The 13,966-nt window shown below is 37.4% G+C and overlaps 1 pseudogene; it reads right to left on the reverse strand.

Annotated features, from left to right (window-relative positions):
* Positions 1-3,498: 3,498 nt before the first annotated feature.
* The window catches only part of LOC127483133 (large ribosomal subunit protein uL3 pseudogene), a 123,981-nt pseudogene continuing 113,513 nt past the window's right edge, over positions 3,499-13,966 (reverse strand).

Consider the following 13,966-nt stretch of genomic DNA (forward strand, 5'->3'; position numbering starts at 1 on the left):
CTGACTGTTGATGTACAATGTAATACTTTATCCATTTTAGTATTATTTTTTGTTCTAGTACCATTGGTTGAACTCTGTAATTAACACACAATTATTCTTAGGTGTTTAAATTTAACTGAAAAGTGATCCCTGTTAGGAATTTGGAAATCATTATGCTGAGTGAAATAAGCCAATCTCAAAGGGACAAATACCACATGTTCTCTCTGATAGGTGACAACTAACTTAGCACCAAAAAGGAAACCTGTTAAAGTGAAATGAACACTATGAGAAATGGTGACTTGATCAGCCCTCGCCCTGACTGGTGATGAACAACTTAATATGTTATCCCTCTTAGTATTTTTTGTTTGTTCTACTTAATACTTTTGGTTGAATACTGTAATCAATACACAAATCTTCTTAAGTGCTGAAACTTAACTGAAAAGTGATTGCTGTTAAATATAAGAGTGGGAATAAGAGAGGGAAGAGATGTTCAATTCGGGACATGCTCAAGCCGACTTACCTCAAACGGTAGAGTTAGAAACATACCAGGGGATTCCAATTCAATCCCATCGAGGTGGCATGTACCAATGCCATCTCACTAGTCTCAGTGATCAATTTCTGTTCACAAATGATCATGATGATAGGACTAAGAACCAAAGGGATCACAGAAACAAGAATAGTGTCTGCAAATACTAGCTGATAGAATAAAAAAGGGAGAGAACGATCCAACATGGGAAGTGAGATACACAGCAGACCCATAGAAAGGCAGATGTCCTAAACAGCACTCTGGCCTCAGAATCAGCCCTTAAGGCATGCAGATTTGGCTGAAAAGCCCATGAGAGTATTTCAGGCATGGAAAGCCAAGGCACTCTGGGGAAAAAAAAAAAAAAAAAAAAAAAAAAAAAAAAAAAAAAAAAACAAAAAACAAAACAACTTATGAAAGTTCTCCGCGAGTGAGATCCCAGTGGAAAGAACAGGTCATCAAAGAAGGAGGTACCTTTCTCTGAAGGGAGGAGAGAACTTCCACTTTGACCATGGCCTTGTCTAAATATGATCAGAGTCAGTGAACTCAGGGGGCTTCCATAGCCTTGGCAGCTTATGACAAGAGCCTAGGGTGATTACTGATGCCATAAACAAGAGTGTCAATTTGTTAAGTCAACAACAGGAGTCACTGTGCACTTACTCCTCATGTAGGATCTTTGTCCTTAGTGTGTTGTACATTGAGATTTAATGCTATAACTAGTACTCAAACAGTATTTTTCACTTTGTGTTTCTGTGTGGGTGCAAACTGTTGAAATCTTTACTTAATGTATGCTAAACTGATCTTCTGTATATAAAGAGAATTGAAAATGAATCTTGATGTGACTGGAAGGGGAGAGGGAGAGGGAAAGGGGAGGGTTGCGGGTGGGAAGGACGTTATGGGAGGGAAGCCATTGTAATCCATAAGCTTTACTTTGGAAATTTATATTCATTAGATAAAAGTTAAAAAATAAAACAACAAATAAAGTAAATAAATCTTAAAAAAAGAAATCTAAACTTTTTAAAACTTCTGTTAACAGTAATTGTACTTACTTACAGGCCTCAGTGCAACATTTCAATATATGTATACAATATGCATTGACCAAATCAGGGTAATCAATAATTCCCATTCCTTGATATCACGTTACAACTGGAGGCTAGGAAGTTCCCCTCATATACTTGCTCATAAAACACATAATAAGTTTTTGTGAACTATAGCCGCCCAACAATGACATGTAACACCACAAACTTATTGCTGCTTTCTCTTCTCTTTCAAATATGATAATCAGTACATTCTTGGCTTATCTAACTTGTACTCTTCTTTCTTGTACTACTTTGAATATCACGTGCTGTCATTTCTTCTTAATCCCTCAATACTAACCAGAACTTATTGTAGACAATAAAGTAAATTTGTTTTATTTCTTTCTTATACAAACATATAGGCCTATCATACCTCTCTTCCATCTCTCCTGGCCTTGTGTCTTAAATATGAAACTCTAATCACTACTCTCTGAAGACTTTTACACTATCTTCTCCTGGTATATTTCACTAACTTCTTTTTTCTCATTGAAGAACTCAAGTTTGTTCTCTAAGATTTTGTAAAGGATTTATTTGTTTGTTTATTTGAAAGGCAGTGTAACATAAAGAAAAGGGGAAACAGAGAGAAAGAACGGTATCTTTTATATGGTGGTTCATTCCCCTAAATGGCTGCTATGGCCAGGGTTATGTCAGACCTGAGTCAAGAGCCAGGACCTTCCTCTGAATCTCCTACTAGAGTGCAGGGGCCCAAGCACTGAGGGCATCTTCCACTGTTTTTCCCAGCTTGATAGGAAGTGGATCAACCGGTACTCGAAACAGGACCCATATGGGATGCTGGCATTGCAGGTGGGAGCTTCACTCACAATGCTACAACATCAGATCCTATGCTTTAAGATTTTATTATAAACAGGTTGTTTTATTGATATTGTTTTAACAACTGACAATTTAAAATGTTTATTTCTGAAATAAAAATAAAAAATAAAATGTTTTACTGAAATAAAACATATGTAGATAAGTTGAATGAATCATAAGTTGGTAGCATGACAAATTATCAAATAAATATTCATATGAAAGAAATGGCATATTTGGGGGTCGGTGCTGTGGCGCAGTGGGTTAACACCCTGGCCTGAAGTGCCAGCATCCCATATGGGCACTGGCTCGAAATCCAGCTGCTCCACTTCTGATCCAGCTCTCTGCTATGGCCTGGGAAAGCAATAGAAGATTTCCCATGTGCTTGGTCCCCTGCACCTACGTGGGAGACCAGGAAGATGCTCCTGGCTCCTGGCTTCAGATTGGCACAGCTCCGGCCATTGAAGCCAACTGGGGAGTGAACCATTGGATGGAAGATCTCTCTCTCTCTCTCTCTCTCTCTCTCTCTCTCAGCCTTTCTTCTCTCTGTGTGTAACTCTTACTTTCAAATAAATAACTAAAACTTAAAGAGAAATGGTATATTTCTCTCTTACAGCTTGACTTTTTGTGTGCTTCAAATGGTATATTGCCTCTCTATGCCAAAGACTATCATTATTCTTATTCTTAACAACATCTTTCAATTGTCTTGTCTTTGAACTTTGAAATATGAAATCAAGTATAAATTTAGGATTTTGATCAGCATAATAATTTTGAGACATCTTGGTAGTATTGGAGTATATTTTTGTTTTGTGCATTATTCTGTTTATAAATACCTCTAGGTTGTTTTTTTTTTTTTCATTCAACGATCTATTAATGAACATGTATATGACTTTCTCAAATTACTATTTTTCTAGTCTTTTAAATTAATATAAAGAGAACAGATTTCCTGCAGTTCCTAGATCCAATTTTACGAATATAATGATATCTCCTTCTCCCTCTCCCTCCCTTCTTATTCTTTTGTGTCTTTTTTATCTCTTTAAATTATTTCTTTTTTCTAAAATGTTGCTGGTTTATAGTTATTCATGTTCTTTTTTGCCCCCGATGGAGTCACTTCTATTGCGATACCACTGGCAGCACAACCTGTTCCCTATGGTAGGCTCCTTCTTCCTTTGGGATCCAGTCTTTTCTAAGTGATCCCATGAAGGTCGCCTTCTCCTACACAGCCTGAATGAGGCAGTGGCCAAACATGGAGATGGTGTAAAGGAATTTAAGGTCAACCTTATCCAGGCCCCGCAGTTGGTCTGTGCCACCAGGGACTTCCGGAAGGAGAGCACTGGCTCCCCGGTCCCCCTCACGCAGCTTTTCAGCCTGACAAAGCCAGGGGGCACTTCACAGGAATAGACAAAGCCTCCCAGAGGGCTGATGCTCCTGTCTGACAGGCCCTAGGCAGACGAGGCATTGTTCTTATCAGTGCGCCATTCTTGATCTGGTGCCCCTGCCCCAGAAAAGGCCACAGGCAGAGGGAGCCAAGTCCCAACACAGGCTACCTTGCTCTGCCCTCGGTGGGCTTCTCGGTGTGCCCTGTGGCTGATGGCCCCTCTTGTACCCTTTCCCCTCGGTGACGCCGATGACACGGATCATCTCATCCTGACCAAGCACTTGGTTCACTGGGACCTGCTGCTCCAGCCGTCCCCTGGCGCAGTCTGGTCTCTCGGCCATGGTGCCCCCGTTCACGTGTGTCTAGATCAGGTGAGCGCTGTCTCCACATTGGTCACGGCCTCCACACCTTGCTTCTTGTTCACGTTGGATCCTGGCCTACCAGCTTCCCGCACCATGTGAGTGACTCCAGCCTTGTGGCCCCGCTTGGAGGAGACGTCCCTGGGGAAGCCCTTCACCTCCCCTTTGTGCCTGTTGCTGTTCCTCAGAGGCAAGAAGCCCAGGGACCCATGTCTAGAGCACAGAGTTTCCTGTCAGAGACCTTATTTGAAAGAGTTACACTGAGAGAGGAGAGGCAGAGAGAAAGAGAGAGGTCTTCCATTCGATGGTTCCTTCCTCAGTTGTCCGCAATGGCCAGAGCTGGGCCCATCTGAATCCAGGAGCCAGGTGCTTCTTCCGGGTCTCCCACGTGGGTGCAGGGGCCCAGGGACTTGGGCCATCTTCCACTGCTTTCCCAGGTCATAGCAGAGAGCTGGGTCAGAAGTGGAGCAGCCAGGTCTGGAACCAGTGCCCATATTTTAAAAACCTCATTTAAATATCAAAGCTTTGTATCATAATTAGAAAGGGATTTTTATTCAATGATTATTCTGCGTCTGTTAATATACTTATATATGTTGTTACTTCATTCTGTTAATTTAATTACATTGCATTTTAATGTAACAATACTTTGCTGAAACAAATCTAATGTATCCAAGATATATTGATATATTTTCTTTATAATAAACATTTCAATTTTACTTAATAATATTTAATTTATAATTTGTATGCTTATGTTTAAGAAAGAGATCTACCAGTAATTAATTATATTTGAATTTTTTCCAAATTTTGTTATCAGAGTTGTTAGCCCTCAAACCAAATTTAGAAATGTTTTCTATTTTCCCTGAAATTGTGAATATCTGGAGTTTTATTTTTTCCTTAAATATTTCATTAGGTTTATTCAATATTTAATTTAGTTTGCAGATGGGTAACCATCTGCACATATAATTATCACTTATGAGAGGATTAAATATTAATAAGAATAATTCACATTTTTAAATCTACCACATCAGTTTGTAGTAGTGGTTTTACCTAGAACATTTTCCTACTTCATCTGTATTTTCATCTATATTCCTACAGAGGTGTTTATAATATTTATTTATAATTATTTTCCCATTGGTCTCATCTCTGATAGTATCCTTTTCAGCATTTCTATAATAGAATATTTTGATTTTTTCATATCTTATTATTTTTAGATATTGTTACGTAAGTAAATTTATATTACTATTATTTTCTATTTTATGCTTCTATTATTATTTTAAATGAGAGGAATGCCTAGATCATTGAGGTTCTGATCATATTTTCTGGAATATGCAGTAAGAACATATCTTTCATTCAATCATAATTGCCATTTCTGGCATCTTAAATTTATTTGAAATTTATATAAATATTTTCTAATTTTATTATAATTTTTCACCTCAATGATTATTATTTAGGAATTTATTTATTAATTTCTATGGAACTTGGTAGTTATTATCTTTAATGTCGATTTAAAATTAATCTCATGATAGTTAGATCATAAAATAAAAGTTGTTCATTATTTTACTTGTTCTATGCCTCATTATGTGCTAAATTTTGGTGTTTCACCATATGAATTACAAAGGATGTATCCTCTAAATTTGTTGAGCTCAAGTCAAATTTATTAATGAGCTGCTTCAAAGACTTGTAGGTTTACAATTTTTTTTAGTGTATTTTGTCAGTTATTGAGAAAACTAACCTAGCTATCCTAACCCGGGTTTTGATTTTTCATTTCTTTAATTCTGTTAATACTGTCAAAATTTTAAGAGTCTATTGTTAGATCGTAAATCATTTCACTGTCTTATGTTTATAGTGAATTATAATTTTATTAGTATGTGATCATTATATCTTACTAGGAAATTGATTTTTTTTTTTTAACAGGCAGAGCGGACAGTGAGAGAAAGAAAGAGAAAGAGAGAAAGGTCTTCCTTTGCCGTTGGTTCACCCTCCAATGGCCGCCACGGCTGGCACGCGGTGGCCGGCACACCACGCTGATCTGAAGGCAGGAGCCAGGTGCTTCTCCTGGTCTCCCATGGGGTGCAGGGCCCAAGCACTTGGGCCATCCTCCACTGCACTCCCAGGCCATAGCAGAGAGCTGGCCTGGAAGAGGGGCAACCGGGACAGAATCCAGTGCCCCGACCAGGATTAGAACACGGTGTGCCAGCAAGCTAGGTGGAGGATTAGCTTATTGAGCCGCGGTGCTGGCTGGAAATTGATCTTTATCTGTAGAACTGATATATAGCTGACAGATGCCATAAGAGAAAATACAGCATCAATTGCAGGACCCACTTTCCTGAGTTTCCCTGCAAGATCATGGGCCTCAGACTCTTACCACATTGATTGCCCCACAAACCTTCAAAAAGTAGTTGTTTTTGTTCAGGTATAAACGTTTTTCATAGCAGAAAATTTGCTTGACAATGCAGTGCATGATTTTCATAAGACCTTGCATTAATTTTGCCTACTTTGTCAAATGAACTTTTTCATTTTGAATACAGTTTTGTTTTCTAAGTACATAGTTCAGTAATTTTATTTAACTTACATTATGCACAACTATTAAAAATGAATATTTGTGGAGTCAACCTTGTGGCATAATGGTTTAAGTCAATACTTGCAATGCTGGCATCCCATAAGGCCACTTTTTCAAGACCCAGCTGCTCCACTTCTGATCCAGCTCCCTACAAATACACTTGATAAAACAGCAAAATATGGACCAGGTCTTTAGGCCTCTACATCCATGTGGGAGACCTGGAAGAAGCTCTTGGAACCTGGGTTCGGGCTGGCCCAGACCAAGTCATTGCAGACATTTGGAGAGTGAACCAACAAATGGAAGATCTCTCTCTCTCTCTTTCTCTCTCTCTCTCTCTCTTCCTCTCTCTCTCTGTGTAACACTGTCTTTCAAATAAATAAAATAAATCACAAATAAAAACTGAATATTTGTATGAGACACATATAGGGATTCCTCCATAATTTAATGATAATATAAGCAAATGCAAAATTTTCAAAACCTTCTATAGTAAAACTAAAGCACATGGGTGATGAGAAGGCAAGCTTTATAAAAAGGAAAACGTAATAAAATTATTTGTCTGATTTTGAACTTAAAAGCACAAACATGAGTCACACTTTTGCAATAACGTACTCAAAAATACTTTCACATATATACTTAATTCCAACCTCGTTGGGACTCTAAAATAGCTAAAACACTACCATCTTGAGGCTTTGAGTTCAAGGGATTGCTACTCATTTTCTCTGAATGTATAAATACGGGACTGAAATATAACTTCAGCCTCACATTATGTAATTTTCTGTCTGTGTTAAGTTAGTCAAGTATGTTTTGCTTCTTCAGTCCAGTGATCATTTATTTGCACTGATGGTTTTATTATCATCAAAAGTTCAGTATTCCTACCTTTGGCTGCCCAATTCCTGTGTATTATAAAAAATTAAAATGAAATAAAATTGTGTGAGTATTGACTCATCTTTTGAGCTGATAAGGTCTTCTTTCTTGATATTCTTGATATTGCTCCAGGAGACTGGATGGACTCAATTGATGGCATCTATGTCATAGGTTTCTTGTGATGATTGAATTAATAATTGTTTAAAGCAATTAGGAGATTATCAGAATATCAGATTATCATTCATCAACATTATTTTTCATAATTATTCCCATTTTTAAATAAAATTAGTATCAAACTGAAAAATTATTTCCCTCAAGGATACAAAGTCATTAGATGGTCATGTTTTATAGAAATCCAAATATAAATTTAAATATTTTGAGTTATTTTCTTTTTCAACCATTTTCCTATTTCCCTGATAATTATTTTAGATGTATAGGTCTGTACACATTTACACAGCAAATACATGAACATGCCTAATTAAGTACTTGATGGGACCTTACTATAGCATATGTCATACAGCAGTTAAATAAATGTAAGTGCTAAGTAATTCACTGCTTTCACAAAATAGTGCTTTATTGGCAGTGATTATATCAATGGTTCAATTATTTAGAGATATTCATTTCTTTTTTAGCTTTATTTTAGTACTGACATTTTTTTAATGATTGTTTGTTTCCAAATAACCAACATTTATGCCAATTGGCAACTCAGAACTAAAAAGCTTCTGTTTAGGCTAAGGATAAATTATATTATCATTTGGTGGTCTGATAATATTGATGTTTACTTCATATGACCCCTTATAAAGGATTAAAAGTAATACTTTTGCACAGAAAGAAAGGTGAATGTAATTAGTAAAAATAAATCTATGAGGTGAAAATTTTTGATTTCTTGCACTGTGGAACGTTAGTGCTGAGTTTCCTTTCCTTTTTCCTTAACATATTATTGTCTTTCTAGAATACAAGGTAATGTTTGTAAGATTATCAGATTTTAATGATATCACAGGCCAGTCTATTCTACAATGTGTAACATTCTAATTTTAAAATTAAAATACAAAAATATATTTTATACTTCAAACTAAATATTAAACATACACAAGTACATAGAGATGTATGTAAAACAATCTTAAGTGGCTGGCGCTGTGGCGTAGTGGGCTAAGCCTCTGCCTGTGGTGCCTGTATCCCATATGGGTGCCAGATCTAGTCCCTGCTGCTCCTCTTTTTTTTTTTTTTTTTTTTTTGACAGGCAGAGTGGACAGTGAGAGAGAGAGACAGAGAGAAAGGTCTTCCTTTGCCATTGGTTCACCCTCCAATGGCCGCCGCGGCCGGCGCGCTGCGGCCGGCGCACCGCGCTGATCCGATGGCAGGAGCCAGGAGCCAGGTGCTTTTCCTGGTCTCCCATGGGGTGCAGGGCCCAAGCACCTGGGCCATCCTCCACTGCACTCCCTGGCCACAGCAGAGGGCTGGCCTGGAAGAGGGGCAACCGGGACAGAATCCGGCGCCCCGACCGGGACTAGAACCCGGTGTGCCGGCGCCGCTAGGCGGAGGATTAGCCTAGTGAGCCGCGGCGCCGGCAGCCTGCTGCTCCTCTTCAGATCCAGCTCTCTGCCATGGCCTGGGAAAGCAGTAGAAGATGACCCAAGTGGTTGGCCCCTGGCACTCAGGTGGGAGATCCAGAAGAAGCTTCTGGCTCTTGACTTCAGATCAGCCTAGCTTTGGTCATTATGGCAATTTGGGGAGTGGACCAATGGATGAAAGACCTTTCTCTTTGTCTCTCCTTCTGTATGGCTACAATTCTACCTCTGAAATAAATAAATAAAATCTTTAAAATAAAATTTTTAAAATATTTTCCAATTGAGGTTAATTTTGGGTATTGATTTATGTAACATACAGTTAAACAGAAACCCAGAAACTAATTATAACTGATAATAATAATACTTCTGAGTTTCCTTTAGTTTGTGTATATGTAGGAAGGCTGTGTGTGTGTGTGTGTTTATTCATACAGAAAAAAAGAGCTGAGAAGAAAAAATGCTTTTAAAATAGAATTTTCTGGGATTGACACTTGTTTTATCTACCATGTGCTGGTTCTCTACCCAAATGACCACAGTGGTCATGTCTGGCCAGACCAAAATCTAGAGTCAGGAACTTCTTCCAGCTCTCCCACAAGGATGCAGGGATCTAAGCACTAGGACCATCTTCCACTCCTTACCCAGGTGCATTAGTATGGAGCTAGATCAAAATTAGAGCAGCCAGAACTCAAACTAGTTCTCAAATGGGTTGCCAGTTTTACTTACTACACCACAATGATGGCTTCTGTATTTCTTTAAATAGATAGTAACTGATCACAACAAATTACCAAATTTTAATCATATTTAACTCCTCTAATGCATATTTAAAAAACTAGAAAATAATTACTTGCCAACATGATTATTAAAGGCACTTAATAATAGAACAAGAATTAAGTGAAGAAAATGCTGGATTTTGCATTTACTACTTTAAATTAGAAAGAAAAATATTTCAGTGTGAGAATATGTTCGCTTTATTTTTCTCTTTATATTTCTGTAATTTGCTTGTGATTAAAGCAAAAAATGAAATATTCTCCTAAGATCAACAAGCTGAACACAATACATGCCTATGAACAGTAATACTATTTGTTACATCTCTTTATTACACACAAATCCTGTAACTGTGCCATAGAGTATGTACTTGGAAGATAGCACATAAACATACTTTTAATTGTATTTGTATTGGCAGCCAATACTTATAGTTGCCTCTCTACTCGAAAAAAGTAAAAAGGCTGTCAAGCTATGGAGTGGAAGAGGAACAGAAAAGTGTATCAGAAAGAAAAGAAACAAGACCTTATTGAAAAAGAAATGGGTGTTTCAGAAAAAAACCGTGGAAAGTGCAAAATTTATTTGGTTGAAAAATGTTTTAAAATCTATGTAGATTTTCTCATTATATATAGTTTTCATAAACTTTTAGAATGCCACTTGTAAAATCAAGAGAGATGTATGACTTTCCAAGTCAGTGGATTTATCTACTGGTACATGGCACATTTCATCTTCAAATATTTCCTCAGTGTGCTGGTGGACAGAAGAGCAGTGGGAGAAGTGGTGCTGTCTCCCGATGCAGCGTACAGTCCAATTTCTGTCTCCAACATCTGACCTCCTGAATGTGCTTCACCACTACCCTTCTCTTCATGTGGATGAATTAGAAGCTGCTCCCTGTAAAGAGAGGTTGGTGACTAACAATTTGGCCAAGTTCCTCATTTTACAAAAAGAAAATTGAGGTTGGAAAAGGTTAAATGATTTTTTCATGGTCATGCATATATTCAACAGGAATTCAATACAACTCTTTTGTTTCTTTACTGTCCTTCAGAGATAGGTACCTAATATAAAATATGAGGCTCTCACACAGAACTTTTAGACTCTTTTACTGTGTGTGTCTATTTGTTTGACTGTAAATACACACCATCTATAAATTCTACCTATAACTGCTGAGTAAGAAAAAGTTTAAGATGGAAAACTGCCGCAGTGTTAATTGGCATATAGACCATTAAAATTGCACAAGCAATCTGAAAGCATTAATTTAATCATATATCATGCATTTGTTTGTATTATTTGAAATGAAAATACTTCTACATTAAATAATTAGAAAAACTCTTTTAAATAAATTGATATTGGTTAAATTACAGTTAGAAATAAAGAAAACAATGCTTATTAATCTATTCTAACAAATTGTTCTTATAAAATACAAAGTATATAGTTAATGTGACTTCATGTACACAATTTTGAGATATGAGAAAGATTGGAATAGAATAAAATATCATCAGCCTACATCTTCTATGAAGATTCTATCTTGGTTAGAAGTTTCATAGATATAAAATAGTATTTTATTTTTTTATTTTTTTAAAGATTTTATTTATTTATTTCAGAGGTAGATTTACAGACAGTGAGTGAGAGACAGAGAGAAAGGTCTTCTTTCCAGTGGTTCACTCCCCAGATGGCCGCAACGGTCGGAACTGCGCCAATCCGAAGCCAGGATCCAGGTGTTTCTTCCTGGTCTCCCATGAGGGTTCAGGGGTCCAAGTACTTGGGCCATCTTCTACTGCTTTCTCAGGCCATACCAGAAAGCTGGATTGGAAGAGGGGCAGCAGGACTACAACTGGTGCCCATATTGGATGCTGGCGCCACAGGCAGAGGATTAACTTACTGAGCCATGGAGCCAGCCCCTAAAACAGTATTTTAATCAAGAATCATTTCCTTTATTTATTATTTTCTCTGCAACTTTTACAGGCATTAGTCAATTAAAATATAGGAAAGTTTTATGTAGGAATAATTCACAAAGACATTTGTACATTTCAATGACTTATTTTTCATCAGACATGGTATAAAATAATTTTTTTCAAATGTTATACCATTGAATTGGATTTTATTGGTAGGCTATATTCTCCTACAATGTGGTACCAACTGATAATAACTTCGATATGCCTACATGGACTGTTTTACTAGTAAATGGGGTTTTAAAACATATTTTGGAAGCAAATATATACCATTCTGTCAAATGTTGATTGTCAACACGATTAAAATAATATGTGGGCCAGCGCTGCGGCTCAATAGGCTAATCCTCCACCCAGAACGCCGGCACACTGGGTTCTAGTCCCGGTTGGGGCACCAGATTCTGTCCTGGTTGTTCCTCTTCCAGTCCAGCTCTCTGCTGTGGCCCGGGAGTGCAGTGGAGGATGGCTCAAGTCCTTGGGTCCTGCATCCGCATGGAAGACCAGGAGAAGCACCTGGCACCTGGCCTCGGATCAGCGTGGTGCGCCAGCCGCAACAGCCAATGGGGGGTGAACCAATGAAAAAAGAAGACCTTTCTCTCAGTCTCTCTCACTGTCCACTCTGCCTGTCAAAAATAAAATAATATGTGGATTGGTCCATCAGTTGTTCAGTCTGATATTAGGATTCTAGTTCTGGTGGGAACAAAGTAGAAGCATTTTCATCTGAAGTTTTCTAGTTTCATTTGAAACTTTCATAGACATGGGTCTCTGAAGATCTGAAACCATTTAGCTTTTAAAATAGCATGTGAATGTTGATATTGCATGACTCGCCTCATTGTAAAGAGTTACAAAAGTGTTACAATTGTGTATTTTGTGGTAAGTTTTCCAAAAATATAGCATTTGATTGTGATTTGAATACTTCACACTGGAGTGTAATTTTGATGTTCATTCATGTGTTGAAATAAAATTGTAAAATGCTATGTAAATTTAAGGAACTTCATTAAAAGGCTAAAATGTTTCTCCAAGTTGATCTGCTTTTTTGCACAAATTTATCTGTAATGTTTGATTAAATTCAGAATTTTGAGAGTCTTTCACAAAACATACTGAACCAGAATCTGTGGGATTGCAATTAAATCATCTAAAAATTTAACTCATTTACTTTTTGGATTTGAAGTAAATTTTCATTTAAATTTTTCTATTTGAGTCACTTTATTGAGGTATTATGGATATACAAAAGAATGTAGATGTTTGATTTATACCACTTGATGACTTTGGAGATAAGTGGAAAAATTTATGTGTATATGAAACCATTGCCAAAGTCAGTGCTGTAAGCCTTTCCATATGCACTTCAAACTACTCTATGTTCATGTAACCCTCTTTTAGAACTATAAATGAAAGCTGTCATGCTACTTAACAAACTCCATTTGAGGAACCGTAAAAGCACGCACTGAAGCCAAAGCATATATGTCATTACATTACTTGGAAGGTAATGTCAATGAGAAAAAGTGAGGGTGATGGGAAAATGAGACTTGAAAAATGGACAAGAGAAAAAAATGTGTGCAATTTATGAAGATCACTGCTGGACAAATATGCTCATTTCCACAGTGATGTCTGTGGAAATGGACACAGAATGCCAGTTAAATGGTGCTCTAAGAAAGTGAGCCTGCGACATTTGTCCATCAACCTCTGATCTCCTGTTGAAAACAGCCTTCTAGGAAACCATGTCTCCCACACTTGCAAAAGAAAATTTTTATATGGCCAAGTGAGTCCTCTCAGCTTCAGAGCAAACTTTGGGGCAGATCATTGAAAGACATGTAGTATACACTTTAGGGTGATATTGGCAATATTAGTATAAACACACACACACACAACATAAGAACAACAAAATTCTGGTCATTGCAGTTGTGTGTAACCTAAACAATGTAAGCAGAATACCAGATACCCAATCTGTAACAGGCTGTGTCTTGCCACTGCTCAACTCCACATCTATTCAAGCCATAGGTGAAATTCACTCTGTCACAATGCTGTAAAATGATTTCTGGATTCAATTGCTATAAAGGTTAATACTGGAGAACTAGTGGAAGGCTCCAATTTCTTCTGCTATAAGCAGTATCATTATTTTCTTGGTGAGAAAGACTATAATCATGGAT

The sequence above is a fragment of the Oryctolagus cuniculus genome, chromosome 8 (assembly GCF_051225735.1).
Source record: "Oryctolagus cuniculus isolate XC-2025 breed Fujian yellow rabbit chromosome 8, ASM5122573v1, whole genome shotgun sequence".
In the NCBI taxonomy this organism is placed as follows: Eukaryota; Metazoa; Chordata; class Mammalia; order Lagomorpha; family Leporidae; genus Oryctolagus; species Oryctolagus cuniculus.